The 26345-nt window shown below is 45.1% G+C and overlaps 1 protein-coding gene across 2 annotated transcripts in view; it reads right to left on the reverse strand.

Annotated features, from left to right (window-relative positions):
* KRAS (KRas proto-oncogene, GTPase) overlaps positions 1-14855 on the reverse strand; it is a 33117-nt gene extending 18262 nt beyond the window's left edge. For both annotated transcript variants that reach the window (XM_089663599.1, XM_089663598.1), the window contains exon 1: positions 14726-14855. The gene's annotated coding sequence lies outside the window, so the exon portion shown is untranslated. The remainder of the gene's footprint in view (positions 1-14725) is intronic.
* Positions 14856-26345: the final 11490 nt, after the last annotated feature.

Consider the following 26345-nt stretch of genomic DNA (forward strand, 5'->3'; position numbering starts at 1 on the left):
TTGTGGAGGTGGAGCCTGCATGAGTTTGCCAACAATTGGACATGGGGTTGGAAGGACAGGTTTGAGTCTAGAGTGACACCTAGGACTTTGGCTTGCAGGGTGGGACTGATTGTGGCATTGTTGGTCATGATTGAGAGGGTGGGGGGAAAATCAGGAGCTCGGTTTTGGAAAGGTTCAATTTGAGGAAATGGAGCGACATCCAGTCTGATAGGTCGTTCAGTAGCTGGGCGATATGGGCAGAGACTGAAGGGGTGAGGTGAGGGGTGGAGGTAAACTTGTGTGTCATTGGCGTAGAGGTGATGGTTGAAGCCATGGGAGTGTATCAGTTTGCTGAGGGAGGAGGTGTAGATGGAGAAGAGAAGGGGCCCGAAGACAGAGCCTTGGGGGATCCCAACAGAGAGGGGGAGATGGTAGCGTGATAGGTAACACTGAAGGAGTGTTGGGATATATAGGAGGAGAGAGCGGAGTCTCTGATGCTGGGGGAGTAGTTTATGGAGGAGGGGGTGGTCAACTGTGTCGAAGGCCGCGGAAAGGTCGAGGAGAAAGACTGAGTAGGGGCCATTAGCTTTGTAGTGGATCGAGGAGGTTGTCAGTGAGGTGGGCATTTAGGCGATTGTAGACCAAGCGCTCAAGGAGCTTGGAAGTAAATGGCAGCAGGGAGATGGGTCTAAGGTTGTTCAGGTTGGTGGGGTCCAGGGAGGGTTTTTTTTTTTTTTTTTTTTTTTTTTTTTTTGAGTATGGGGGTGATGTGCGTGTGCTTTAGGGGGGAGGGGAATGCACCAGTAGAGAGGGAGAGATTGAAGATGTGGGTGAGGGAGCGTAGGATGGAGGAGGGTGACTGGAGGAGTCGTGTGGGGACAGGGTCAAGGGGTCAAGTGGTGAGGTGGGCTTCTGAGAGGACCTTAGTGACCTCAGTGGTAGCAAGGCTGAAGGAGCGGAGTGTTGGGGAGGTTATAGTGTGCGGGATGTTAGGTGTGGTGGGGGGTAGGGCGTTTGCGAGGTCAGAGGAGGGGAGAGTTGATGCTGTTATAGTGGGAGGGAGGTTAGGTGGGGAGGTAGGTTGAGCATTGGCGATGTCCTTACGGATTGCGTCGATCTTATTTTGGAAGTGATTGGCGGTGAGTGAGGTACTTGGAGGTGGGGGGAAAGAGAGTAGGGAGTTTAAAGTGGAGAAGAGCCGGCGAGGACAGGTGGAGAGGGTGTTGAGGGTTACGAAGTAGGATTGTTTGGCGGCGTGGAGGGAGGAGGAGTAGGTGAGGAAGGCGGATTTGAAGGAGAACGTTTGAGATTTGGTTTTGCGCCATAATCGTTCCAGCGTGCGACTGCGTTGTTTAAGATTTTTAGTATCACTGAGAACTACAAACCGACAGCCGCAAAGGCTGTTGGAACTTGCAGTGTTCTCATTCACAGAATGCTGGGAGTGACTGAACAGCCTGTGTTCTTTAAAATTGTGACAGCTGGAGGGGGAAGAGTGCTTGTGGGGGCCAGTCTGTTTGTAACATGTTACACCCTGAATATGGGTGTAACAGGTTACAAAAGGAACTTCTCCTTTAACCTTGAGCTCTCTAGCTTCTGCAGACAACTCATCAGGCCACATTTTACAGGACACCTGAACTCCAGAAAAGCATTCTTAAAATGTACCGAAACATATCCTGAGATCACAACAGCCGCTGAGTCTCTGTACCAGTTTGTACTTTTGCAACCAGCAGTCTTTGGGGAAGGGGGGGTTGGTTGTTATGTGAAGGGAGAAAACCAAAGTCAAGTCCCAGGTCAGATTTCAAGGCTCTTGTCTGACCTCTGACCAGAAGAGTTTAAGCATTAATAAAAGATTAACTGAATGCCTGAGAAGGCTGTCACCTTGCGAGTGTCACTCCACCTGAGTCCAGCCTGCGAATGGGACTCCAAGTCTCAGGAGGTTATTCGCTGTCACATTGCAGCATGTGAGCAGTCACTTGTTTTACAGGTTAAACCATTTTAAGTTTAGCAGAAAACCACACAAGAATGCAATCCAAAAGATTGCAATTGTGTAAGCTGAAGACAAACAGGAATGAAAATGCAAGCTCTTTACGGTCAACCCATACAAAAAAAAAAAAAAAAATTGGACCAAAATTTTATCAACTAAAAGGGTGCTCCACCATACCCCTTGGGAACACACAATAGTGTTAGGTAAGCTGACCTTGCATTTTCATTTCCACAAATCTTATGGGAGGATGGCATGGCAGCCAAAACAGAAAAGGCCTCTACATGTTGTCTACCAGCTCTTGAGTGGTCACAACAAACTAGACCCAAGGGGACTTGTATGAAGTAAATTAGTGAGAAAATGAGATGCTATGCCTCTCAGTAATAAAATATGCCTCAGTCAGCAAAGTCTATTCAACTTTGTTTTGTACATTTGAGACCCTTGTGCAGACTTGTCTCAATTGACCGCGCAAGACTGCAGACACAAGTCTGCAGCAGATTTACACTTGAAACGAGAACAATTTTCACTCCACACAAGTGGTTAGGGACAGGTTTAGTCACTGTGCTGCTTTAGAGCAAAGGAGGGAGGAATTTATGAATAATTCTACATTATAATAAATCTCTCCCCAGATCCATCTCATTGCTCCTGTTCAGAGCTTCCTCTCTGTAGAACACAGCTGGATGCCTCCCAGACTTTACACATTCTTATGTTTAGATATGCTTTAAATGGAATTTAATCTTTTAGTACCAAGATGCAGTGGCTACATTAGTTTTCTTCTCAGGCTTTCCCTTTAACCTGATGAACCTTCCAGTAACACTTCCCACCCTAGTGGGACAGCTGACTCGCTGTACTGTATGGGGCAAGTGGCATTATCACCCTAGGACTAGATAACAGACCACTTTTTGCCTGATCTGCATAACCGACCAGGAAAGAGGGGGACCCCTGTTATCCAAATGGATAGCTGGGAACAATGTAATTGTAAACAAAACAAAGTAAGAGGTCAGGTATTTTTTGAGAAAGTCCATGGAGCCAGCTAAAAAGTAAACCCAAGTCAGGAGGCAAATCCAAATCTTTCATATTAAAAAGTCTGCTCATATAAAAAAATTCACCTATAAAATTTTGCATCAGCTCAGAACTTTTTTTTCCTCTGAAGAGCAACTTTAACAGAAACCAAAACCACATTTTACAGAAGACTGAAGTTTACTGCATAGTACTAGTTTCCACACTATACCATTACCATGTTCTCACCCCCATTTTCTCTTCTTTAAAAGAAGAGTTCCAACTTAAACTGTAGCTGCAGACTTTTAAAATACAGACACTCACCGGTCCCTCGGTTCAGCTGTGTCCTCACCAGCATCTTCAGTGTGGGCACCCAGCTGTGACATCTTGCGGCTTCACAGCCGGGTGCCCACTCCGCATGCGTGAGAAGCGCTGCACTTTTTGAATGGCCCCACAGTCTTCAGGGACCTGTGGTGTCCCAGAAGACTACGGGGAGGGAGGGCAGACAACTTCTGCTTCTGGTATAAGCGATTGCAGCGGAAGTTGAAGCGGGTACCTGTCAAACTCAGGTACCCGCTACTCAAAGGTAGCAATCCTTAATGGGGAGCAGGGGACAAAGGCTTAAAGCAGAACTTTCCTTATGGGTGGAGCTCCTCTAACAAAAAAACCCACACACAAATGAGAATACAGAGGGTTCATGCAGCCTGCTCAGTCACTATTGCTTTCTCTGCACTTCAGTAAAACATAGCATGAAGTTATGCAGCACTGTCAACTAAATGTTTCTGCCCATTCACCCAATCAAGGCAAAAATCAAAATGCAACATGTATTGACAGAATAGATATAAAGACTACACTGGCTGTAAGCCAATCACTTAACCTTTGCAGGAGGATTGACAAGGACTGACCTCAGATGACCATGGAGAGCTGCCTTATAAGTCATCGTCCCCCCCCCCCCCCCCCCCAATTCTGTAAACTCCTCTACCCTAGCAGACACCTTGTGACCTCGAATCATGTAGCTGAATGCCAGCAGATGCTGAATATAGACCTGGCTATTGGCTTTTTAATCCTTTTGGTATAGAACCTTTTAGGTCTTATGTGCTTGGCACATCACAGGCCTATGGGAGGGGGGCTTGGCAGATTATTGGCACCAGAAGCATAATTTTACTCTGTACAACCAGTCTCAATGCTAGATATAGCAACACATAATTCTAGGGATCTGCAGCTATTCAATCTGCAACCACCCAACAAACTTGGAGCTCAAAAAGTGTAACCTACAAAAGTGTCAATAGAAGGATGAGATTTGTGGAGAAAATCTTTACAGTAGCTGTGGCTAAGAGCTGAAATTAATTATTTTCATAATCGGTTAGTTGGCCAATTGTTTTAATTATTCCGTTTAAAAAAAACCCCTCAAAGTTCGGTGTATAATGTAGTTAATATGTATAGGTGAAGAAAAAAATGTATTTTATTTATTTTTTTAATTTGAGATAGGAGATGCATACACTGTATTGCCAAAAGTATTGGGACAGCCCTCCAGTTCATTGGATTCTGGTGTTCCAATCACCTCCATTGCTACAGGTGTATAAAATCAAGCCCCTAGGCATGCAGACTGCTTCTAAGGCTGGCCATACATTATACAATTATCTGCAGATTTTTGGTTTAGATTGACCAAAAACCATATAATAGGACAAACCTAAACACTTTCAGTTGTATCCAGTTAGGCAGGCCCTTGCACTACACAGTTGAAGGTAAATCTAAAGGAAATTGGGCAGAAAATTGGAAGATAATTGTATAATGTATGGCCAGCCTAACATTTATGAAAGAATGGGTCGCTCTCAGGAGTTCAGTGAATACAAGCGTGGTACTGTGATAGGTTGCCACCTGTGTAATAAGTCCATCAATGAAATCTCCTTGCTACTAAATATTCCACGGTCAACTGGTAGTGGTATTATAACAAAGTGGAAGCAACTGGGAACAGCAACTCAGCCACGAAGTGGTAGGCCACGTAAAATGACAGAGCGGGGTCAGCGTGCATGCTGAAGCACACAGAAGTCACCAACTGTCTGTGGAGTCAATAGTTAAAGACCTTTAAACTTCGTGTGGCCTTCAGATTAGCACAGCAGTGCGCAGAAAGCTTCATGGAATGGGTTTCCATGGCCGAACAGCTATTGTGACCAATCACAGCAGTTCACATGATAATTGTAAAACAAGGGGCTTTTATTCATGCCATTCATTGTTACAATTGTGTTAGCTGTGATCACATGGTATAGACAGGGCCAATCAAAACCCATCTGTACCATGCGATTAGTTTTGGCCAATCACAGCTAACCAAACTGAATGAATCGATTTCATTTAGTAAAAAACTTGCTTATAGCAGTTGAAATTACTGCTATAAACAATCAACGTGTTAAAAACAAAAAACCCCTCACTATGCCTTTAAATACCTTGCACTGTCTACTTTCCAAAAAGGGTCACGGGGGGAAGAGAATCTGTACTGTCCTGACAAATTTTACTTTGATTTTGGCTACAAGAACAGGAATGCCTAGGCACCTTCACATACCAGAAAGTGCACGGCTATTTTTTTCTTCAGGAGAAATTCAAGAAATAAGGTAAAAAATTGAAGATTAATTAGGGTACAGATTAGACAATTATGTCTAAATAATTCTTACAATCTATACTACCTAATAATCTAGGGGGAAGGTCAACAAATCAGAGTTAAAAATGTTTGAGATCTACATTTTCTTCAGGGTTATCAGCTCACAAGACTTCTAAAAAGAACAGGTATTTTTGCACGTATTGAACAGATCTACCAAAACCCTTCTACACAAGGTATATTTAAACAGACCTAAAGGGGAGCAAACAGGATTGCTCTTTGTCAGGATTTACATATACTTTATGCACCCCTTTGCCTTGCATGGGTACAGGAGAGGGACACGTCGATACATTTTGGCTTTAAGCTGATAAGACTACGTAGATTTAGAACCAGCTCATGAGAATCCCTTTTCTCTCAAGTAACCCTTTGCATGTACTGTACCACTACTACACTAATCCAGTGTTTTCTTCAAATGCTGAAAATAGATAACAGACCCGCTTCATGCATTCACTAAACTGGCCATAGAAGACCAAACTGCGTGTTTTTGGCCATATCAATTCAGAGGAAGCTGACCACTAGAATGTATTCTGAAAGCAAAGAGGCCTGCTATCAGAAAACAACGTCCTAGCAGGGGTGAGGTGTTGGGTTAGGATGCTATTCCTCCACCACACAAATATGGTCAACTTAAAAAAGGGATACTAAAATGGTTTTTGGGGGGTTTTTTTAATTACAAAAACACATAACGTGATGTCATACTTGCCAACTCTGTGCAATGATTTTACACAGAGCAGCCTTAATTCTATTCTCAGGTCCCTGCTGGCACTTCTGGCCCCTACCCCCTGCAGAGTACCCCCAGAGCAAGCTGCTTACTCTGGGGGCAATGTGTGCTTGCTCCCAAGCAGCCGTGTCTGGAGTCCAGCTCTGCTCCCCCCACCTCCTCCTTGCTGGCTGTGATTGATTGTCGCAGCCAACTAGGATGGAAAGACCTGGGAGAACTGCTGCTCTATCAGAATCCAGCAGCTACTGCTGCTGGATCTGGATAGGGTAAGTATTGAGAAGCTGAGAGGGGAACTACACACTAAAAGGTTTGTAAATCTTCATGCATAGAATGGATGAAGGTAAACATTCATGCCTTTACAAACACTCCAGCCCTGTCTGGACATTGCTGATCACATGCACTCAACCAATGGGAAAAAAAAACAAAAAACCTAGCAATACACACCAAATGGAGCATGTGCAGCTTAACCCCAAGGCTCTGTTCTATCAGCAGATAGATTGGAGACTCTGGAATGTGGAAGGGAAGCATCAGACATCCTTTTTACACAATGCAGACGATTAACCTCTTAGGTTCCACAGTAAGTATAACAAGCATGCTTTACTGCATATACAGACTGATTTTACTGGTGTGGTTTAGAAACACTTTAAACACCGTATTGACATACAAGTATTTCTTCATATCCGGGGGAAGGGGGGGGGGGGGGACCACACCACTGGCTGAGAATCAGTGTACAAATATACCATAGTTTTATATTGAATATAAATAGTTACACTAAGTCTAGGTTCATATCTGTGCAATGTACAGTGCATTGCTATGCTTTGTTAACCTACCATACCCAAATTGCTCTGAAGCACATGTTAACATGAATCTCATGGTTCTAACGTACTTTGGCAAAGTGCGTTGGGACAGAGACACACGAGTATACAGTGGTTGTGACATTTGCCAAACATTTACTATAGGTGAATCTTCCTCATGCACACATGTTTAATTACAGGGCTTCGCTCACCTACAGTGAAAGTTTGGCGATGGCGACAATCACCACTTTATAAATATACTCCTTTAGGTTAATGAACACAAAAAAAAACCCCAGACAACTTAGCACTGCATACCGTGAAGCCAAACTCCTATTAAAAACAGAATTTTGCACAACAAACAAAACCATACACATTACTTGCAGTCTACGCAACATCCACCTCCAGGATTCCCCAACAAACAATGCACAAGATACATTTTCCACCCATAGGGTCATGTGCAGTTCAGAGGAATGTGGAGAGTCAGTTACACTGTCACGACCACAATGTATACACAGACCAGTGTAAGCTAGTCTGCTGAGATTACTCAACACGCCAGAGATCCCTGTGCAAACATTTACAATTTCCACAGCTTTAACAGTTTAGGAAACATGTGCATTACGGGATGACAGTGTGCAGAGGGGGTGACTGGAGATCTTACGACAGCTGAAGGAGAGAGGAAAAAAAAAAAAAAAAAAAACACACCACCACACCAAAAGTTTAACATAATTTCCAGGAAGCAGCTCATGGTTGACGACATTGTCACACACACCATACAAAAGGGGAGAGCCCCTGCCACTGGTGGAAGTGCAATGTCTATTACCTGGTACATCCAAGCACACAAGTTTATGATTTGTGCACCTTCCTGCTGATTTAAAGGGCCTGGGATTTAAAGGGACTGACAGACTACCTTTGCTACCATTACTTTGCTGTCCGGCCCCTTTTGGTACCAAATACTGACCACGTTTTTGGATTCTATACATACTAATCCCCAAGACTGACCCGACTCATGAAGCATTGCTATGCAAAATACAAGCCTGTAATTCATGAGCATTAAGTCAGATTGCCTTGTTGCAGCAGACACAAGGAGAGAGTGGAACAGCCTGGCCCACCAATAGGCAAGACACATGCACCTCCAGCTTACTACAGAGCAGTGCCAGACAGGTGCACAGGGTGTGGTAACCTGTTACACCGGCTCACTGATGCATTCTACAGAGTGGAAAGAGTGAAACAGGCCTATGTACATAAGCAGCCTACATCAGACTGCAAACAATCAGTACTACAAAGCCTTTAGGCAAAACCCATATACACAAAAAAACAAAAAAAAACTTCAGTTTTCTTGTGAAAAAGCCCTGTTGGGTCACACTTCTACATAGCAGGGATTTTAGCAAACTTTACTGCAAGTTCTTGCCTGCAGATGCTGAGTGCACGTGCTGCAATCTAAGCCAGAGCCAAGGAGGAGGGTCAGCATTCATATAATCATGCTATTAGTCTGAGTTTATGCTCCCTCAGCATATCTTTGGGTGCACAGCATATTATGCTACGTTATTGGATGGTATTAAAGGCTATTAGATGTCATGCTCTAGGAAAATCAGCTAATTACATGAACAGGTAGAGAATTGTGGGAAGATCTGATAGAAGCCAATTTTTCCACAAAGCCCAATTCCAAAAAGGTATTGCAACTGGTTTTCCTTGAACGTCTTCTACAACACATTTCATAACTTCAGCCATCAAACCAAGAGTTCCCTTAATCTTTCCTAAATGAAAGATACATGCTCTTTTGGAAAACTAAAGCAGGAGTGGACAAATCTCAAACTAAAGGCAGCCAATGCATCTAATACCGTATTTTTTGCTCCATAAGACGCACCTGAGGAGGAAAACCAGGAAAAAAAAAAAAGTTCTGAAGCAATGATTGCGGACACACTACAGGAGAAGACAACCAGAGAGTGTGGACCTTTGGGGGTAGGTACCTGAACCCACTCCCACTTCTGTGGAGTTGTCCTCTATCCCCCCCCCTCCCCATAGTCTTGTGGAACACGTGACAAATCCCAAAAGACTGCGGGGCCATTCACAAAGCAAAGTGCTTCTCGCGCATGCACAGTGGGCACCAAGTTGTGAAGCCACAAGCTGTCACAGCCAGGAGCTTACATTGAAGATGCCAGTGCCAAGGAGAGAAGACAGCCCATGGAAGCAGGACACCGCTGGACCGCGGAACAGGTAGGACGGAGGAGCAGGTTCCTGTGTACAAAGAGCTGAGCAGCAGGTCCATAAGACGCACAGACATTTCCTCAACCCCCCCCTTTTTTAGGGGAAAATATAGTATAACCGTATATAACAGTTTGCATAGACGCAATATTTTCCTTAATAACTAGGAAGCATTTGCCGATTCTCACAATGGACTGACTGGTTCCTGAACACCACAAAAATCTGATGAATCCGAGCTTAATGAGGAGACAGCAGCCAATTGGAATCTGAATACTGCAGCACTGGTCACAGAATTCTAGCGGTATTGCCAAAGTACTGTCCATTTCTAAAGCCAAACCTCATACAGAGGGAATGGTTCATTTTTTTCCCCCCTGTCTAGTTCTGAAGATTACCAGTTTATATGGGTCATTGTGGACTGGCCATACACTATACAATTTTCTGTCCAATTTCCTTTAGATTTACCTTCAACTGTGTAGTGCAAGGGCCTGACTAATTGGATACAACTGAAAGTGTTTTTTAGGTTTGACCTCCTATTATATGGTTTTTGGTAAATCTAAAGCAAAAATCTGAAGAAAACAGTATAATGTATAGCCAGCCTAAGACTCAAGAACTTTGATTAGTGAAGCTTACAATTGCTGGGAATGCCGTACACATTAGGACATGATTGAACATCTGGTGAATAGGTCAAATTATAAAATTGCAGTAGATGTGGAAATAACCTGAGATCCCCTGGAAGAAAGCATCATTTCCCCAATCTGTCAATGTAGCACTCTAGTAGTGCAAATATCCTCCAATAATAGCCACACACTTAAGGGGGAGAAAAAAAATCCCAAATAATCAGTGCATAGAAAACCCTACACTCTGCAAATTGCTTGCATTTTCTTCATGCAAGTGGGTAAGCAACTGGATTGTCCCATGAATCAGTATCCCAAAGCCAACACTGGTAGTTTGCTGAATATCAGTCAGAATATCTGCTTGCTTGTAAATCCCATACGGCTAACATTCGGACAGGTCTGCAGAAGACCTGCATAGCATCAGTTATCTGATTGCTGGTACAATGCTTTCCAGGCTCCTGTAGACAAAATAAATGCACTGTAAAAAATAAAAAGTGCATTTATTATTTGTCTAACAGGTGAACTCAATGGGGCAACAATACCAGGTTTCATGCAACACCCTAAATTTGTGCATTACGTGAAACATGGTCACAAAGATGAGCTACACCTTTAACCACTTAAGGACCACCCTATAGCAGATATACAGCTACAGGGCAGCACCTGTGCACAAAATCACATGTATACACACACACACGTGATTTTGCATTTCCAGTTAGGGGCACGCGAACCCTACCCGCGCCGCCATGGATATCAATCACCAGGTCCCGGCCGGTAATTACCCACCAGTGCCCGGTGATTACCGAACATCTCCAATGGAGAGGAAGATGGTTTTGTTTACAAACAATCTTCCTCCCTGTCAGCTTGAGCACACTGCTTGAGATGACTGCACAGTACAGCCATCCCAAGCAGTGTGCTTACAGTGAAGAACACACCCCTAGTAAAACAGCACACAGTAAACCCTTTGATTGCACCTCACATTAACCCCTTCCTGCCCAGTGCCATTAGTACAGTGTCAGCACTTTATTTTTAGCACTGATCACTGTATTGGTGTCACTGAGGATGTCAGACACCAAGTTAGTTCCCCCCCAAGGGCCGGAATGCCCCCCACAATCCCACTAAAAGTCGCTGATGGCTGCCATTACTAGTAGACAAAAAAAAAAATCCCATTATCTATACTGCCATTGGTAAACGCTATCATTTTCACATAAACCAATTAATTTACACGTTTTGGAATTTTTTTATAGCAAAGACATGTTGCAGAATACATTTTGGCCTAAATTTATGATGAAATTTGATTTAAATTTTTTTTACTGGACATGTATAATAGCAAAAGTCCAAAATATTGTTAATCTCAAAATTGTCGGTCTTTTTTGCTTATAGCGTAAAAAATAAAACCGCAGAGGCGATCAAATACCACCAAAAAAAACCCAAAAAGATAATTGCATGACCGCGCAATTATCAAAGTAACAGCTCCGTAATGCAAAAAGTGGCCTGGTCATGAAGGAGGGTAAATCTTCAGGAGGGCAAGTGGTTAAAGTGAATTGCAGCACTTGTGTTTACATGCACCAGTATGCCTCATACCATGTGTTTCCATCGATTTCAATGCGCTCCTTAACATGTGTCCACTAGCATTATGGCACATGAGTGTGAACAGGTCCCAGCAGTCCTGTGAAGCTTTAGTAATGGAATCATTGTGGACAATGGTATGCAGATAACAAAAGTTATTTTTAAACCTATTAAAAAATAAATATTTAATACCAAACAATACAAAAGGATTTAAAGAATTAATGGAGCCACCAAGACCAGCACTCAGCAGACTTTGGACAATACACATCAGAAGTTTTGTCATGCCTGGGCAAGGTCTGAGAATCTTGATGTTATGGCTGCATTCACACTTGAGCAAACTGTAGCTTGAAGCTCCAAAGATGCTCAAACTTGGGAAAAAAAAAAAATATATTGTTCTCTATGGTACCTGTTCACACCTGATTGAACGAACAGGCACCACAGAGAACAATTTTTTTTGTAGGATAGAGCATTTATGGAGCATTGAGCTTCAAGCTACAAATGGCTCAAGCGTGAATGCAGCCTGAGGCTCCATGCACACTAGCATTATACTCTGCTCCTAGAAACTGTTATTGGCATTTACTTTTCTGCTTATAGAAGTTAAGGAGTGTTATCCTACATGTTCATGCACACCATTTTAGGCTAGAAGCGTTTTTTCAAGCCTAAGCGTTTAGAACAGAAAAAAATATAAATATATTGGTTTTTGTATAGTTTTTGGGAGAGTTTTGCCAGAGGAAAAAGACTTTGAATGCCCCTAAACCCAAACAGTTTTTTTTTTATTTTTTAAAGCAGAGGCCACAGGAGTCCTTGACCAGTGAATAGCTGGTTGTCAAGGAGCACGTTGACAACCCAGCTGCCTCACCATTAACAGAGGAGTCATCAGCTGCCAGCAGGGTTCCCCACTGACAATTGAATGTAAACAAACTGCCAGCTAAAGACAAGAGGTGAAAGGGGGGGTACCCTCTAATTCATACCAGGACCTTTGGTTCTAGTATGGATTTTAGGAGAACCCCATACCAAAAAACTAAAAAGTGGCGTGGGGTCCAGCCCAAAATTCATACCAGACCCTTATCGGAGCATGCAGCCCAGACCAGAAGGCCGCACCCTGGTGACGTCATTGACCCAGCATGCCTCAGTTGATGACATCACAAGGGGGCAGGGTGTAGCCCCACCCCTTAGTTATTTAAAGCAGAGCTCAACCCAAAAGGGGACGTTCCGATTTAAGGACTGCTCCCCATTAAGGATTGGCACCTTTGGGGGGCAGGGGAAACGGGTACCCAAATTTGACAGGTACCCGCTCCCACTTTGATTGCCTAGGTGATAAGAAGGTATCCTCCGTCCATCCCTGTAGTCTTTTGGGACATGTGACAGGTCCGAGAAGACTACAGGACCATTCATGAAGTGCAGCGCTACTCACGCATGCATAGTTGGTACCCGGCTGTGAAGCCACAAGCTGTCACAGCCAGGTGCCCACACTGAAGATGCCAGCCTCTTGGAATACAGGACAGCCAGTGAAACGGGCTGCGGGGAACACCGCAGGACCAAGGGACAGGTAAGTGGCTGTTTTTTCAAAGTTAGCAGCTAGTTTTTGAAGCTGTGGACTTAATTTTTGACAGGGCAAGTAGAACTCTGCTTTAAGAGCTGTCAGCTGGACGCACCTCCATCAGACACGGAGCTCTTTTATTGGAGGCAAGCGACCGGCATTCACCATGATTGACATTGCCTCTTTGGGGGGGGGGGGGGGGGGGGAGTTTATTTGTTGTTTAATAAAAGGACTTGTCAAAAACTGGTGTTTAAACCCCCTTTTACCACTTTTTGTGACTATACCCCATACTCATTTACATGGAAGGGGGCAGGAAAAAAAGGGGGCTTCCAGATCCTGATAAGTCATTCCCTCGCACCAGCACTGGCCAGGATTGTAGGGAATTGGTCCCCTCCTCATCAACATGACTGAATGCTGGATGGTGGGGGGGGGGGGGGGGGAGGCCTGCTCAGATAAGGGTCTGGTATGGATTTTAAAAGGGGGACCCCACTCCATTTTTTTTTTTTTGCAAATTTTGGCATTGGGTTTCTATTAAAATCTATAGCAAGTCCGAAGGACCTTGTATGGATTGGGGGGTGGTAGGGGTTAAGTAGACAATACTTGTTTACATTCAGCTGTCAGGGGTAAGCGAGTCAACCTCCACCTTTCTATAGCAGAAAACTGAATCACAAAGGAAAATCAGTTTCAACCATTACTGGTGATGACTGGAGGAGTGTCTCCAGTCTAAACACAATCAATTTCCAATCCCAATGTTAACTGCCGATTTGATGGCAACTGTTTCCATGGGTCAGCTACGACATTATTGAAAACATCCCCCATACAGTTTCGTAATAATCTCCCTACCAGTCTGACTGACCATTGGCCCATTTATCAGATTTGTACACAGTGCAACGAGCCAGATTTGCCCATACAGAACAACCAGTGCCTGAAGTTGGGTGGTTAACCCCAAATTATTGCCCTCACTGGAAAGGTTAGCAGCTAGCTACAGGGGCCCCCATCCTCCCACATCATCCTCACACTGACTCCATGTAGCACAGGACCAACATAAGGATCCTCCAGGAAAATATCAGGGCCCCTCAAAGCCAGGGGCCAGATAGCACAAGCCATCAGGCCCTTATTACCCTCACATCATGGGCCCTAGAGGGTTCCACCCACTGCAACACCAGAAGCCTTTCTGGGATCCTCTAGGACCCACCCCCCCAAACAGAAAAGAGGGTCCCAAACAGAACTGCCAATTCCACAGGAGACTTCTAGGCAACTCATGATTTACTGGGTTCCCTTCCCACCCCACACTGTACTCCCAGAGGCTCCACCTTCCACACCAGGCTCCCAGGAGCCCCATTTCACCACCACACCATGCTCCCAGGGGCCCCCAATCCACCCCCATACCATGCTCCCATGGGAGCTAAGCAGTCCACAGGGAACCCTGTTGGAATTCAGAAATCCAATACCCCCCTCCATTCACAGACTCCAAAGCAGAGAACACGTAAGGGTCCCCATACCTGCCTTCATAAACCTGTGCGCCCCCCACACAAACAGATCTCTGTACTCTTCAGGGGGGCCACGAAGCCTCCGAGCATACCCTGCAGTAACACAGGGGCCCCTCGCACTACAGTAATGAAGCACCCCAGTGACCCGACACACTGTTTTCCCCGGATAAGTCCCCTACACCGGCCACTCACCGTCTACTTCTCCGGCCCAGCCAGTCACAGCTGCATTCCTCTCCGCTGCAGGCCGCACTCAGGCCGCTCCGGAGACTCCCAGGGGCTCTTTAAATACGATCTATAAATACTCCGGCTGCTCTGCCTGACGTCACTGCCAATCCGATCCGGCCATTGGCCGACGGGAGTGCGCTCTGCTCCGAATGCCACTCCTCTCCGCTTCGGCGTCCCCTCCTGCTGAGCTGCGAGCCACGCCTTCTAGTAGTGCCGGGAGGGAGCGTGCACTTGCACTCTACCAGGTACGAGAGCGCGCCGAGGGCGTTTGCGAGGTGAGGCGGGCGCGAGCACTAAGAACTGAAAGGGACGAAAACCGCCTGTGGGAAGAGCTGGTATTGGCCATAGTAACTAGGGGCGGACTGACAACTCATGGGGCCCCTGGGCAATAGGGGATCATGGGGCCCCTGTGTCTTTGGCCAAACTCAAAAAAGCCTATGAAAAAGGTACCAGGGGCGTCTCATGGGGCCCCCTACTGACCCCGAGTTTGCAAATAGTTCGCCCCTGATAGTAACCAATTACAGTGTCACTTCTCAGGGGACCTAAAACGAACATGTCACCAGTAAAAATACTTTGTAGTGAAGAAAGGAGCTGACTTGGAGTTGAGGATACATTGAAATGTAAAGAGGACCTGTAACCAGTGAGAGTATGACAGAACAGGTGATCGGCCTGTGAGCTGGGTGCAGCGTTGTGAACACTGAGTCCACAATAGCAGTCTAGTGTAGAACAGTTCAGCAAGTATAAACATTCCCGGAAGGGGGGGGGCACACCCATGGGGGGGGCACACCCATCTGGAGTCACAACTCTGAGCAGCAGAATGAAGAATGGAAGATGCGTCTGCCAGGAGCAGCAGAATGCGGCCTGGCCAGTCCACACCCAAATCGGTGGGCTTCCTGGAGAGGTAGACTTAGTCCCTGCACTGTCCCTACTCTGGAACCTTTCCCTGTTTCTAAACACTGTCCCTGAGATCCCTTCACTAGCCACTCACCAAAAGCATTCCAAACATGTGAGCCAGAGTCTTACGTAGACTGTGCCTGACCCAAGATGGCTGCCAAAGTCACATGGAGCATCTGCATCCAATCAGTAGCGGCTCTCCTGTGACCAAGGAAATCAGAGAAAAACCAAGTTCCCCTCAATTTCCTCCCCCAACTGCATTGCAACTGCAGGCAAGCACCACCTGCAGTGGAGAATACAGACTACAGCTGCCTACATTCCTCCTTCTTTGACAGATGCTGTCTTCAACATTGCAACATAGTAAAGAAAAACACATAACTGCATGAAACATAATTACAGTAATAACAGTAGCATTTCAAACAGCATAATCAGAGTATTTGGCAGGGAGTTGTCCATGGTTGGATCACACTGGGCTGCAGACCTCGTCGTCCATGGGATCACCTTTGGAACATTCATGTTCTGCTTGTGACTCCAGAGCTTTGGGTGGTTGGGGGTCCACCAGGTCAGCTACACCCCCTTCACTCGAGAAGGCAGCTGAGTCCTCTTAAGAGTCCAAGGAGTCAGCAGGACTAGCAGTCACTAGGACCAGAGTCTCAGGAATGTCCGTAGGTCAGTCAAAGGTGTTCTTCCCTCCAGAGTCAACAATTGATGGAGGCCCAGGTTCAATGGGAAGCAGGTACCATTCAAACAGGACTTCCAGTACAGGAGGAATATCCGCAGGGTCATTGACCTTTCTGTCTGCGGCCACCTGGTCCCCCGGTTGCAACAGCAGTTCATCTATGACAGCATCATCAGTTAGGTCCTTATGTCAGCCCAGAATCAACTGCTTGGCTTGCTGTAGCTGGTCCCAATGCTCTTACACCCACATACTGGACATGGAGGAAGTGGGGTCTTCTGGGGAGATCAGCAGGAGATCTACAGGTAACTGGCCCTAACATCAGAACATTAAGAAGCACAGAGTATGGCCCATGGCTTTATGTACCATGTTGTAGGTTCAAACCATAGCCCCTACATGCTGATGCCAGCGGTCTCTGTGGCCCTTTTTGAGAGTCCGTAACATTCCCAGCAAGGTGCAGTTGAAGCGCTCACAGGCCCCATTGCCCTGAGGGTGGTACGGTGTGGTATGCAACTTTCGAATACCACTTAAGCGGCATGCAACTTGACCATATGCTTCCAAAACAGTTTGGCCGTAGTTGGGGCTGTCTTGCCTATGGTGGGCACTACCACAGTGAACTTAGTGAAATGGTCCACAAAGACTGAGCATAGCAGAACCTGGAAGAGGAACTAGTACCATCAGAAAGACTATCATACCAGTTCAAAGGGTTCTGAACTTTGGAGTCATAGCTATTGGGGTAGTCTTTTTGGGAGAATCTTTATGCACGGCCCAGACTGCACACTCCTGTCAAGCCCGTTGCACCTACTCTGTGAGTTGTGGGCAAAAAAAAATACCTTCTGACCAAAGCTTTGGTTCGATTGGCCAAAAGTGCCCTCATGAGGCATGTAGCACTTGACATACCTTGAGGATATGTGACTAGGGGACCACAACTTGCAGAATGTCCCTCTGTTCAGTGGTGATACGTGCCTGTCAGTACAGTATATTGTCCCAGGATGAGACAATCCCACTGCCTCAAGATTGCGCTTACTGTGTCGGACAGCTTCTGGCATTCTCACAGGATGGCCTGTGCCATCATGACAGGTAACACTGTAGCTGTATGAGGTCGGAATCCTGCTGGATCAGAATGTAGATTTCAACAGGTCCATCCTGGGAAGCTGGTTGATGACTCCTGAGTGAGTGCGTAGAGGCAGCCATGGGCAGAATGGGTGCCACCTCCAGGTCCTCCCAACCTGTTCTTTCCCAATATATTGATGTTTTTTTACAACCGTTGGTTGTCCAGCAGCCTACATCAGAGACTCGCTCCATTTGCTGGACACCCTCAAATATTACTCCTGGGTAGATGGATAAAGCAGGTTATCACTGGATGTAAATTAATTATACACATCCATCCTCCAAAAACTGAGCCTCAGAGCGTTAGAATATTTCCTAAATTCAGATAGTTGATTACATCACACAAAGGCTCGGTTTGTTCTGGACGCAACCTGGTTTTGCCTGGAACACAAATATTTCATGTTTGTTGGGGAATATTATCTTCAAACCCGGGATACAGCTATGGGTGCAAGTTTTGTGATGTGCTACGCAAATATAACTATGGGTTTTTGGGAGCAATCATTCATTTGGAACAATAGCCCATATTCGTATAATTTTTTTATGGTTATATTACATTATAGTCATGTAGGACAGTTCCTCTTCTATGTCATCCTTTGTGGACTATTACAACAATAATCCCTTGTGTTTATCATTTAGTAATGTTCATGACCTGGAGTCTCTAGTATTATTAGATCTGGATTGGGTCGCACTGATCCCATTATTACTCCTAAAAAAACATTTTAAACAATCTGCTGGCAATTCATATATTCATGCCAACAGCTGTCATCATCCTAATTGTGTATGCAACATACCCAAGAGCCAATTCCATCAACTCAAAAATATCTATTCCAAGGAGGAAGATTATCTTAACCAGTGTAAGGTTCTCATTCAAAAGTTTAAGAATAACAGATATAATGAGGTGGATTTGAATAAAAAGTAAAGCTAGATTGTCTTAACAATTTACCTCCCATTGGGCAGCACAATAGGGCGAAATGTAATTCAGGAAAACATAACACAATGAGGTTTTTAGCAGAAGCTCTCCTGGGTCTCTGCCTCCTCATTGGCTGAGACACAGCAGTGGGAGCTGCTGTCAATCACAGCCAGATAGGAGGGAGCAGAGGGTGGGGTCAAGCCATGCTTTCTGTGTCTCATAGACACAAAGAGGTGGCTCGTGAGTGAGCACACACGAGTGCCGCCAGAGCAAGCAGCTTGTTCTGGCTCTAAAGGGAACTGAGCGTGGGGGGGAGGGACCTGGAGCACTAGCAGGGGACCCAAGAGGAGGTGGAACCCGGCCAAAATTATTGGCACCCCTGCATTTCTGTCAGGTAATGCTCCACTTCACCCAAAAAATTGTTGCAATTACAAATGTTTATGTATTCTCATGTTTATTTCTTTTGTTTGTAATGATATGACAAAAAAGTGGAGAAACAAAAAGCCAAAGCTGACACATTTCTTGCAAAACTCCCAGAAATGGACTGGACAAAATTATTGGCACCCTCAATTTATTATTTGGTAGCTTACTCCCCTGAACTGAAATCAGTCGCTTCCTGTAACCATTAATGAGTTTCTTAAACATCTCTACTGGAATTTTGTACCACTCATCTTTCGCCAACTGCTCCAGGTCTCTCGGATTGGAAGGGTTCCTTTTCCAAACTGCTGTTTTGAGATCTCTCCACAGACACTCTATGGGGTTGAGATCTGTACTCATTGCTGGCCGATCCAGTACTCTCAAGCACTTTGTCTGGAACCATTTCTGGGTGCTTTTTGAAAAGTGCTTTGGGTCATTGTCCTGCTGTATAACCCTTGACCTCTGACAGAGACCCAACTTTCTGACACTGGGCCCTTAATTGCACCCCAAAATTCTTTGGTAGTCTTCAGATTTTATAATGCTATGTACACGATCAAGACATCCAGTGCCTGAAGCAGCAGAGCAACCCCAAAACATCAGTGAACCTCCACCATGTTTGACTGTAGGGACTGTATTCTGTTCTTTAAAGGCCTCATTTCTTTTTCTGAAAACAGCAGAATGATGGGACGTTGAATCAAGATATCACCTAAATAGAAGCTGTCTGACAAAATGAAGCATGCTAAAAAATCTCAAAAAGGAATACATCATGCTGCGAGCTAAAGAATTTCAAGAACAGATGAGGTGATTGTAGCCTTATTAGTGCACTTGCGACAGAAACAATTGAGTACTGTCCATGATACTTTTTTTATTTGCACTAACATACAATTTCGAGGACAAGCTTTCGGGGTATGTCCCCTTCTTCAAGGTCCAAGCAGTACTATACAAATACAAATCACAAAGTTTCAGCAGAATATTAGAAGGGATGAAAAAAGAGGCTAGAGAAAAGAGACAGCAAAAGCGAGGGGGGAGGGGGGGATACTACACTCACACAGAGGCAGTCATGCTTGAGGTGATAAAACTGTTGGATAGTGATTGAGGAATCCCATGTCCAAATTCAGGTCATTATCTCTTGTGTCAAAAAGAATTATCATTCTTAGTTCAGAAGTTTTTCTTTCCTGAATGGATTTGAAATTTCCTTTAAGAACTAAAATATTGAGGTCTCCCATTGTGTGGCCTGGTTGTGCGAAATAGTGTCCCACAGGTGTGCAAAGGTCATCTTCTTTATGTTTCTTGATGGTATGTCTGCGCAAATTCATCCTTGTTTGCAACTTCTGTCCTGTTTCGCCAACATAAGATCCTTTGCTGCATTTTCTGCACTGGATAAGGTACACAACATTACTGGAGGTGGAGCTGTATGATCCAGAGATATTGAAGATCCCTTTTGAGTGTCTGACACTTTTTGATGGATTGATTTGGTTGCACAGTTTGCAGCGTTCTTATTGCAGGGTGTGCTTCCATTATTTGTGACATCTTGATCAGAAGGAAGTTTCCTACTGATTAGTTTATTTCTGAGTTCGGGGGGTTGTCTGAAAGCTAGTATTGGTGGTTGCTGGAATATTTCTTTCAGAGTTCCATCCTCTGTTATGATGGGTTGTAAATCTTTGATTATGTTTCTTATCCCTTCTAGTGCTGGGTTGTGTGTGGTTACTAGAGGTACACGGTTGTTTGTTTTTTTTCTCTTTGTACTGAAGTAGGTTTTCCCTTCGTGTTCTCAAGGCTGTGTTTATGCTGGTGTTGATAGTTTTGTCCTTGTAACCTTTCTTATGGAAGGAGTCTGCTAGTGTCCCGAGATGTTTATCTCTGTCTCTTGGGTCAGAACATATTTGGTGGTATCTAATGGCCTGACTGTGTATGATGACACGTTTCGTGTGTTGGGGGTGGAAGCTGGAACTGTGGAGGTAGTTGCATCTGTCAGTAGGTTTCCTGTATATTGAGTTGTGAAGCATATCATCCCTGATGTATACTGTGGTGTCTAGGAAGTTGACGTGTGTGTTTGAGTATTCCATTTTTAGTTTGATTGATGGATGAAATGAGTAAAATTGTTTTAGGTTTTCTTCACCTTCTGTCCACATGATGACACATGATGACACTAGCAGACGCCTTCCATAAGAAAGGTTACAAGGACAAAACTATCAACACCAGCATACACACAGCCTTGAGAACATGAAGGGAAAACCTACTTCAGTATAAAGAGAAAAAAACAAACAACTGTGTACCTCTAGTAACCACATACAACCAGGGGTGTATTTACCACAAGGCAAACAAGGCATTTGCCTAGGGTGACATTTTTCAGGGGGGGGCAGCACTGCCCCTTGGAAGAAGGGACACATGCAGCATGGGGACCTGGTGGGTTCCGAGAGATGCTGAGGGTTTCATGATGGTATATGCACAGCCTGACTCTCGTTCCTGGGGATGTTCGGAGCTATGAAGGTGAGTGTCTTTCTCTCTCTCACCATGGAGGATGGTGGCTGGTGTATGGGGGGCAGTGGTAGTAGAAGGCTCGGGTGGAGGGCAGGAGTGCTCTTGGTCAATGTCAGGCTCTTTCTGCAGGGGGGGGGGCACCAATTTTTGTGTTGCCTAGGGCAGAACAAAACCTAAATACACCACTGCATACAACCCAGCACTAGAAGGGATAAGGAAAATAATCAAAGATTTACAACCCATCATAACAGAGGATGGAACTCTGAAAGAAATATTCCAGCAACCACCAATACTAGCCTTCAGACAACCCCCCAACCTCAGAAATAAACTAATCAGTAGGAAACTTCCTTCTGATTATGTCACAAATAATGGAAGCAAACCCTGCAATAGAAAACGCTGCAAGCTGTGCAACCAAATCAATCCATCAAAAAGTGTCAGACACTCAAAAGGGATCTTCAATATCTCCGGATCATACAGCTGCACCTCCAGTAATGTTGTGTACCTTATCCAGTGCAGAAAATGCAGCAAAGGATCTTATGTTGGCGAAACAGGACAGAGGTTGCAAACAAGGATGAATTTGCACAGACATACCATCAAGGAACATAAAGAAGATGACCTCTGCACACCTGTGGTACACCATTTCGCACAACCAGGCCACACAATGGGAGACTTCAATATTTTAGTTCTTAAAGGAAATTTCAAATCCTTTCAGGAAATAAAACTTTTGAACTAAGAATGATAATTCTATTTGACACAAGAGATAACGGCCTGAATTTGGACATGGGATTCCACAATCATTATCCAACAGTTTTATCACCTCAAGCATGACTGCCTCTGTGTGAATGTAGTATTCCCTCCCCCCTTGGTTTTGCTGTCTCTTATCTCTAGCCTCTTTTTTTTTTTTTTTTTTTTTATCCCTTCTAATATTCTGCTGAAACTTTGTGATTTGTATTTGTATAGTACTGCTTGGACCTTGAAGAAGGGGACATTCCCCGAAAGCTTATCCTCAAAATTGTATGTTAGTGCAAATAAAAAAAGTATCACGGACAGTACTCAATTGTTTAAGAACAGATGAGAAATTAAGCAATTGACATGCATCAGATCTGGAAAGCGTTACAAAGGCTTTGTGACTCCAGCAAATCATGGTGAGAGCCACTGGTAGGCTACTGGTTTCCCTACTCTCCACCATGGCCGGATCTAGGGGGGTGCTGGGGTGGAGCTTACAGGCCAGGGGTACACAATGAAGACGGGGGCAACAATCATTTGTGCTGAGATGAGTGGTCTGTGCAGGAGGGGGATGGAGGCTAATTGTTCTGGGACAGGTAATGGGAATGATGGTGAGGGGGATTTGTGCGAGGAGAAGGAATAGGGGGATATGTGCTAGGAGTAAGAGGGAGATTTGGGGGGGGGGTAGGTTGAGAGGATTTTATGCTGGGAGTGGGTTTAGCTAAAGGAGATATTTGGGGGAATTTGCTCTAGGTGGGGGGATCGAAGGAAGAGAATTGGTGCTGGGAGGGGGGATTGGGGGGGATTTGTACTAGGAGGGGCGATTGGGGGGGGATTTGTGCTAGAAGGGGAGATTGAGGGGATTTGTTTTAGGAGAGGGGATGGGGGGATTTGTGTTGGAAGGGGGGCTTTGCACTAGGAGAGGGGATTGGGGGCATTTTTGCTAGGAGAGGGGATTGGGGGGTTGTGCTAGGAGGAAGGAATGGGGGATGGATTTGTGCTAGGAGAGAAGATTGGGGTGGGTGGTGCTAGTAGGAGGGGGATTTGAGGGGGAAATTTGTGCTAGGAGCGGGGATTGGGCGGAATTTGTGCTAGGAGAGTGGGATTGGGAAGAATTTGTGTTGGGGGGATTGGGGAGTTGTGCTAAGAGATGGGATTGGAAGGGGTTGTGCTAGGAGGGGGGATTTGGGTGGGGAGGAAGGATTTGTGCTGGCAAAGATAATTTGGAGGGAGTTGTGCTAGGAGGGATTTAGGGGGCTTTATGCTAGGAGGGGGGATTTTGGGGAGAGGATTTGTGCTAGGGTGGAAAATTTGAGCGGAAAGGGGATGTGTGCTAGCAGGGGTGAAGTAGAACTACAGGTGAAGTTTTGATTTTGGGGGGTGCAAGTAGCTGGTCTTGCCTAGGGCGCAAAATAGTCTAGCACCGGCCCTGCCTGTCACTAAATAAAATGGTTAACTTACAATCCTGTTTACACGTGTCTTTTGCTTTGCTTCAAAAATTATACCCTATGTCACTTTCTTGGTGCTTCAAAGCATCTCCAAAGCCTTCATAGAAGTCTATGACAAAGCTCCCTTGCAGCACCTGCAGCTTTTGAGAGGCTTTTATTTAGCGTTAGCTTTTGCTTTTTTTTTGGAAGGTATTGCAGGTATGAGATATTCCAGGAAGCACTGGGAAACAAAAAAGGGTACCTTTCCATCCAGATTTAAAGCTAATGGAGCCACTGATGGAGTTTTCATTTTAAAATATATGTACTACTGAGGAAAATAATATATTGTATTTACAGTGAAGGAAATAAGTATTTGATCCCCTGCTGATTTTGAATGTTTGCCCACTCACAAAGAAATGATCAGTCTAAAAATTGAATGGTGGGTGTATTGTAACACTGAGAGACAGAATAGCAACAACAAATTCAAAAGAAATGCATGTCTAACAAGTTATGCACTGATTTTCATGTTCATGAGGGAAATAAATATTTGATCCCCCTCACAAAACATGACTTAGTACTTGCTGACAAATCCCTTGTTGGCAATCACAGAGGTCAGACGTTTCCTGTAGTTGGCCGCCAGGTTTGCACACATCTCAGGAGGGATTTTGGCCCACTCATCTTGGCAGATCCTTTCCAAGTCATTAAGGTTTGGTGGCTGACATTTGGCAACTCAAACTTTCAGCTTCCTCCACAGATTTTCAATCGGATTAAGGTCTGGAGACATGGCTAGGCCACTCCAGGACATTAATGTGCTTCTTCTAAAGCCACTCCTTTTGTCAGGGCTCCGGGTATGACCAGAGGTGTGTGGACTGACACAGGGAAACGCAGGCTTCAGATATAGTATAAACAATATAATTTATTTAAGACTAAACAATACATAAATGCAGTGCAAGACTAAACATAAATACAGTGCAAACAAACCAAACCAAAACCCCCAACAGATAACAAAAGAAAAATACTAAGCTTAGTCGTGCAGGCCGGGTAGGTAGCAAACGGGCAGGCGAGGTACAAAGGAGCAGGCAGAGCGTAGTCAGACAGGCCGGGTCAGGAACAATCAGGCAGACAAGGTACCAAAGGAGCAGACTGGAGAGTGGTCAGGAATAGTAGAGGTCAGGACAGGCAGAGTTCAATCAGAGTCAGGGATCAAGCAGGATCAGACAGGAAGCCGACAGGATGCAGGTACAGGGGCTCTTGGGAAAACATTACACCAAGGCCCTAATTGCAAGTCTGGCCATTCCTTATATGCACCTCCTGCAATCAGCCTCAGGTGTTTTGGCTGACTGCAGGAGTGAGCCTCTGGTTTCTGAGAGCACCCGCTGGCCAGTCCTGGTACTGCAACCCACAAGGCAGGTGAGTCCCACCACTATTGGTGAGTCCATTCCTGACACCTTTGTTGCCTTGGCCATGTGTTTTAGGTCATTGTCATGCTGGAACACCCATCCACGACCCATTTTCAATGCCCTGGTTGAGGGAAGAAGGTTCTCACCCAAGATTTGATGGTACATTGCCCTGTCCATCGTCCCTTTGATGCGGTGTAGTTGTCCTGTCCTCTTAGCAGAAAAACACCCCCAAAGCAGAATGCTTCCACCACCATGTTTGACAGTTGGGATGGTGCTCTTGGGGTCATAAGCAGAATTCTTCCTCCAAACACAACGAGTTGAGTTGATGCCAAAGAGCTCGATTTTGGTCTCATCTGACCACAACACTTTCAACCAGTCCTCCACTGCATCATTCAGATGTTCAGTGGCAAACTTCAGATGGGCCTGGACATGTGCTTTCTGAAGCAGAGGGACCTTGCGGGCACTGCAGGATTTCAATCCTTGTCTGCGTAGTGTCTTACCAATTGTTTTCTTGGTGACTGTGGTCCCAGCTGCCTGGAGATCATTAACAAGATCCTCACGTGTAGTTCTGGGATGATTCCTCACTGTTGTCATGATCATTGACACTCCACGAGGTGAGATGGGGCACCAGACCTAGGGAGACTGACAGTTGTTTTGTGTTTCTTCCATTTGCGAATGATTGCACCAACTGTTATCACCTTCTCATCAAGCTAGTTTGGTAGCCCAGTCCAGCCTTCTGTAGGTCTACAATCTTGTCCCTGACATCCTTGGACAGCTCTTTGGTCTTTGCCATGGTGGAGAGTTTGGAATCTGATTGTTTGATTGCTGCTGTGGACAGGTGTCTTTTATAGAGGTAACAAAATGAGATTAGCAGCACTCCCTTTAAGAGACTGCTTCTAATCTCAGCTTGTTACCTGTATGAAAGACACCTGGTAGCCAGAAATCCTGCTGAATGATACGGGATCAAATACTTATTTCCCTCATGAACATGCAAACCAGTGCACAATTTGTTAGACATGCATTTCTTTTGAATTTATTGTACCAGCAGGTTAAAACTTTATAATTCGTTTCCAATGCTACAATGTTCTGCGAAGATGATTTTGTGTTAGCCCAAATGTGATCCCAGTCAGATGGGTCGAGTTTCCTGCCCAAATCCACTTCCCACTTATGGGTATACAGAGGGGGGGACGTGGTAATCGAAGTAGTGAAGAGTGAATATAAGCAAGAAATAAGCCCACGTCTATGGGGGTCTTTGTAGCATGCTCGTTCGAAGACAAACATAGCATCTGACCGATTTGTTGTGGTAGCGTAGGGAGCATAAAAGTGTTGTAGCTGTAAGTATCGGAATATCTTGGAAGCTGGGAGGCCATGTGTTTCCCGCAGCGAGGCAAAGGTTTTAAACTTATTCCTCTGCAAGAAATGATGCGTGCGGAGCAAATTAGAAGAGGACCAGGCTTTGAATAAAAGGGGCATCTGCCAAGTCGGGGGAAAAGCTGGGTTTCGTAAAAACGAGAGCAGAGGATTTTGTAGCGATTGGAGGGGATAT

The sequence above is a fragment of the Staurois parvus genome, unplaced genomic scaffold, assembly GCF_062004578.1.
Source record: "Staurois parvus isolate SC_StPar_1 unplaced genomic scaffold, SC_StPar_1.0 ptg001726l, whole genome shotgun sequence".
NCBI classification, from domain to species: domain Eukaryota; kingdom Metazoa; phylum Chordata; class Amphibia; order Anura; family Ranidae; genus Staurois; species Staurois parvus.